Raw genomic sequence first — 6,000 nt, forward strand, 5'->3', positions numbered from 1 at the left:
CACATTTTAGTCATAAATCCTTTGTAAGAATTCCAGGATACAAAATTTTTGTAAAAATCATCCTGGATATAAGGTACACGGCAGGTGCTGGGTGTTTCGCCCAGCTCCTCCTCCTGTTTGTGGTATGCATCTTGACATTGTTCCACAAATGGAGGGACCTACAGTTTCAAGCCGACTCCGAATGGCAGATATTTTCTTATGAGGAGCTTTTTCATGACAGAAATACACTCGGAGGTTTCCCGTTGCCTGCCGAAGGACGACCGCTATTAGAAAAAACTTTTTTTTTTCATTTCACTTTGATCTTTCGCCGAGATTCGGACCTACGTTTACTCTGAATTCCGAATGGTAATCACCCACCTATTCAGTTACAGCGGCCGCTCAGCTATTTTATTGAGACAAAATATTATGTAATATTATATGTAATAAAATTGAGGAATGCAAAATGGGCTATCTATCAGCAATGACAATTCAAATTAATGACACTCATGGCTTATTGACTATTTCAGTTGCATACTGTCCACTAAAATTTAATTAAATTAAGCATTATGTCGTTTTCGACGCTGCTATAATACTCAAATACTTCCCAAGGACATGGAAAATTGCCGAAATCATTGCGATCCTAAAACCCAATAAAGACGCCGCGTTTGCATCGTCATACCGACCAATGAGTCCGCTATTATAATATGAATTAATTTAATTCCTCAGCAACAGTTCGGATTTAGACGAAAACCTTAAACAATCCAACAGGTGCACAGAGTCACTTACAAAATTAATTAAGACTTCAACAATAAACAAGTATGTGTGGCTGTATATCTTGACATAGCTAAATCCTTTGACAAAGTATGCTACCCTGAATTACTGCACAAACTCCAATCTTGATTGCGAAATGATTTCTTTGTAATGCTAAAAAGTTATATCCAAGGCAGAAAATTTTATATTAAATATAACGACGTATATTCATACATTGAACCTATGAACGCAGCAATTCCCCACGCCAGTGTATTAGGAGGATGGTTCCATATGTACAAGTCCACGCAAGTGGGGAAAGGTACTGATCGCCATTCACTTGGGAGTGGCCAGGACGATTCTCCTACATATGGTTCAAGCAGCTCACAATTTCCGGGATTAGCCCAAGTATCCTCTGGGTAGCTTCCGAACACCCGCTCGGGAGTGAGCCAACTTGAGAAGGCGAACCATCCCAGGATAGCTGGTTGCGCGCTGGGTTTGTGTCCCGCCACTTAAAAATCCCCCACATTCAAAATACGAACAAAGCCTGGAATGAGAACTTCCTGTACTATTGTCGCCCCTGCAAACGAACTAACAATAATGATTAGAGGGCATGCACCTGGAATGTCCGGTCCCTTAATGGGGAAGGTGCCTCCGGTAACGGATAGAGGCTGATCTACTTCGCTGGGGCCCGAAACATGGCAGTCTGCAGCACCAGATTCCAGCATAAGAAGATACACCAAGCTGCCTGCTGGACGAAAAACGCGAAACCTGAACGATCATGTTGTGATAGAGGGAAGACATGGCTCCAGTGTTTTAGATGTACGTACGATCCGAGGACCCATCATCAACTCGGATCATTACCTCGTTGCAGCCAAACTATGCGCACTCCTCTGTGCAGCAAAAAACGTGCATCTACCTACGCAAAGAATGTAAGATATCGAAAATCTGCAATCACAACAGAAGCCAGAAGATTCGCAACTCGACTCTCACTCCTGCTCTCTGAGAGTATTGCCCAACCATCCAGCATACACGACCAATGAAGGAATCGGATTCCGGCGAGCCCGAAAAAAAATTGGTACGACGGAGAGTGTCATGCTGAGGAGTCGTTCTAGACCATGTCGAGGTGAGAGCTGAGCTATTCAAACATGGCGGCGAGGCGCTGGTAAGGTGCATGCAATTATCGCTGGATTAGTCTTCTAAATATCGCCTATAAGGTTCCAGCGAGCGTATGAACGTGTGAACGGCTGAAGCCCACCGTCAACGAACTGATTGGACCTTATCAGTGTGGCTTTAGATCAGTGCTGTCCATCCCATACATCAATTGATGACACGTATTCTTACTCTCCATCGTTCAGTCGTTAGCAAACCAGCAACGAATAAACATCACGTTTGTCCGCGACGCTTAATGTATGCAATACAATGCCCTGTGAAAACTTTTTTATGCTAGAAAATGCCTTTGGCGACTTGCAATGCCTTTTATGTTACAAGTCGTTCAAAGGAAGCTATAGATGTAATATCAAAGGCATTTCGAATCCTCCCACAAAAATTTTCTACTCCAATCCAATATTTATTTATTTTGGTTTAAATTTCCCACTGGGCTGCTCCCATTCTCTCGTTCTCACTTATACACTCACATTTTTCATTTTGGACAGCACTGCTTTAGATCTGGAAAGTCTACCATCGACCAGATATTCACAATACGCCAAGTCTTGGAAAATACCCATGCAAGGCGAATCGACGAATACCATCTTTTCGTGGACTTTAAAGCTGTAGTCGACAATACGAAAAGAACTACCTATCAGAGAACTGCAGCGGTGTAATGTTACTGCTTGCACACCGCTTCAGTACTCTGTTTTTCTATAACTGAAACGCAAAAATTCCACAAATAAAATTTCAAGACCACTACTCATACTCAAACGACAAGTGATTTGAGCTCAAGCATTCATTTCCATGACGGTCAAATGCAAAAACTGCTCTCTTTTTGTTCGATCTTCACAGTACATTTTCAGAAAAACTGCACGCATTTGAGCGGAAAGCAAAAGAGCGGTGTATGCGCTAATCAATACCGCTATTACCGCGATTGTTGAGTGTATGAATATCTCGTATACTCGGGTGTTAGATTTGAAAGCAATCGTATATTCATCTTCGGCTAAGCGGTGTGACGTGTGAAATCTATCAAATGAGGAAAACACCGCAAACACTGCGTCGTCATCCCTTGCAAATATGTAGTGAGATTGTCTGCAGTACGAGTATAATTCATAGCAGCGCACGGAAAAAAAGGATTTTTATACATGTGTAGCAGTATTTTTAAATGAAAAGTTCTTTCTTTATTGAAGCAGTGATATTATTTTATTATATTATTGTATATTACTATTAATTATGACAGAAAATAAAATGAACTTTAAAATAAAAATTGAAAACCAAATTCATTCTTTTACAAATTACTTGTCGTACAAAAACAAATAATAATTTTTCTTTTAACTTATCCTTATGTATAAAGATATAAAGAAAATATTTACATTTGCAACTTATTGAAGGTTTTATGCATTGAATGCAAAAATAACAAATTGTCAAGTGTTGTGGGCCCAATTCTATTTCGCTTTTCGGTTATAATGTTACCCGCTAATGAAAATGCACGTTCAGAAGCTGCACTGCTGGCAGGAATCGAATGTATTTGGAGGGCGAATTTGGATAATTGGGGATAGACATTTGAATGGTTTCGCCACCATTCGATCAAGTCAAAATCTTCTGTCATTCTAATATAACTATTTCAGAACTGCATCTCTCTACTTCTTGTGCAACATTTTCTGGTGATGACATTTCTGATACTCTCAATAAATCCGCAAAAAAGAAATGACTGTTTTGTATTGTCGAAGAAATTGGAAGATTTTCGCAAATGTTACGAGGTGTGTTTAGTGAAAAAAGTGACGGTATAACAGGACTTGTCAGATCAGAAGTAGTTGGTAAATAACGATTATCCGATGGGAATATTGTTACCGCTGATTGCAATGTAAAATTTGGTGGTACAGTTTGTAGATCACTGTAAGAAATGCAAAAACTTTTAATTTCGTTGAGGTCGTTTGGTTGCATACTTGCAGCTGGTAGAAACAAAAAAAATTCAGTCTTATGCCATATACTCAAATTTGCTATCCATACTTTCTCGATGTTTTCCATAACTTTGCCCTTTAAAACCGAAATGGCAGCTATGTCTGCATCGTTTGGCGCACAAAGATTTTGAATTTTATTTATTGATGGAATAACGTAGCACAGAGAAGGCGATCTGCAAAGTTGCATTTTATTAAAAACGACTTGAAAGTCACCGCAGAGTTCCACTAGACATTTCAACATTGAAATATTTATGTGCAATAGCCTTTGACTTTCTTCTGTCTCTTTTAATAACTCGTTTATATCGAACCTTTTATCTACGATAGATTTAAACATCGTATAATTGGAATTCCATCGAGTAGGACAATCATTTTTTAAGGAACTTGGTAACTTGTGCTGCAAATTTGCTTTCTTAAAATATCTCACAATTTTTATGCACGACTGTAGTAGCTCCATGAGTTCTGTTGTCTCGTCAAAGGACTTTTGTAAGACATTTGCAAACAAATGACTGCTGCAATTTAATCTCGTGTGATACTGAAGAGCTTTGCCAATATTTGATCCTCTGTCCGTTATGAATTTTACTACTTTCGTATCTTCCACGCCGAATTCACTGAACAACGAGTTCAGTTTTTTCAATATATTATCTCCCGTCGGCCTTTCAAGATCCATTGATTTCATCCCTAATACAAAACTCAATAGCTTGAAATCCTTCTGCAAATGCAAAGTTACGCCTAAAAAATTCCGTTTTACGTAACTGTCAGTCCACATATCAATTGTAGCAGATGCACCACCATTGTTGACAACGTCTTTTATATCGGATTTTAGTCGGACCTTCGCTTCATCTGCCGATTTTTGTAACTTACGTGAAATAGTAGTTGGGTCCGGTAGTAGATCATGCACATCTACATTTTCTGCGTAGGTTGCACCTATTTTAATAAAAAATTGTACAAGTTTTTTGAAGCCTGAACCAGCAATAGCCAAAAATGGACGACAATCTTCTATCACCCACGCTGCACATTTTTCAATGCAGTTGATTTTGTCCTCTGCCGTAACAGTTTTTAAAACTGTCGGCTGTTGGAGTGCGCGGCAGCATTTATGACGATTCAGGCTGAATGCTTGAAGACCAATGTATTTCAGACATTTATGGCAGTTGCGGCAGTATACCGCTCCATCTTCCTTCAAGATTTCGCACAACACGTTCCAAATGAAACTTTTAACCTTCTGCTTATTAGATAAGGAGTAACTTCCATTAGAAATTTTCTCAGGAATAAAATTTGAATTCTCCGCCTTTATAAATCTTTCAAAAATAAACATATAATCACATGCACACATTAATATAGATATCTGCTTTTGGGTTATTTAAATTATTTTATTACCTAGTTTAATGGTATATATGTAAATAATAAAAAAAAACTGCAAGTAGAGTGATTCGTGCCCCTTGTTAATGCACTGCCGACGAAAACAAAGATAAACAAACATAAATAAGAAAGTGGACTCCTTCGAGTGCTAATCATTTATGTATTGAGTGAACGCGCGATGGCATAGATATTTTTTAGCGGTACCCTTTTGCTTGTGTGTTATGATCTATTTGTGCAGGCGGTGTTTTCAGTTTTTTTGTCATTCGGCAGCGGTCATATGCAGCACCGCATAGCCGAAGTGATCGCACAAGCGGTAGTTATAAACGAAGCAAAGACTGAACAAAGGAAAACTCGGATGTACAAACGATATACATAGAACATTTACTGCTCTGTTGCGGTTCTGCTCAACGCAAACACCGCTTAGTTTGCGTTGGTCGTACATATTGATACCGCTTTTTTCGTGAGTGGATCGCAAGTCAGAAAAATACAACCGCTTGCAGTTCTCTGGTACCTATATGCCGCGATGTCCAAATTTTGTATCCTCGCAAAATGAATACGGCTATGCAAGATAACGTTGCTCAATTCGAGCAGCGCCGTCAGAATTGGGAAGGACCTCTCCGAGCCGTTTGATACCAAACGAAGTTTCTGACAGGGTGACTCGCTGTCGTCTGATTTCATTAACTTGATGTTGGAAAGGGTCATGTGAGCCGCAGAACTTAATCGCTCAGGCACAATTTTTTATAAAAGCGCACACAATCGGCGCGTATGCCGATGATATTGACATCCGCGTTGTTAGTTCTGCATTCTC

The sequence above is a fragment of the Anastrepha obliqua genome, chromosome 6 (assembly GCF_027943255.1).
Source record: "Anastrepha obliqua isolate idAnaObli1 chromosome 6, idAnaObli1_1.0, whole genome shotgun sequence".
Lineage (NCBI taxonomy): Eukaryota > Metazoa > Arthropoda > Insecta > Diptera > Tephritidae > Anastrepha > Anastrepha obliqua.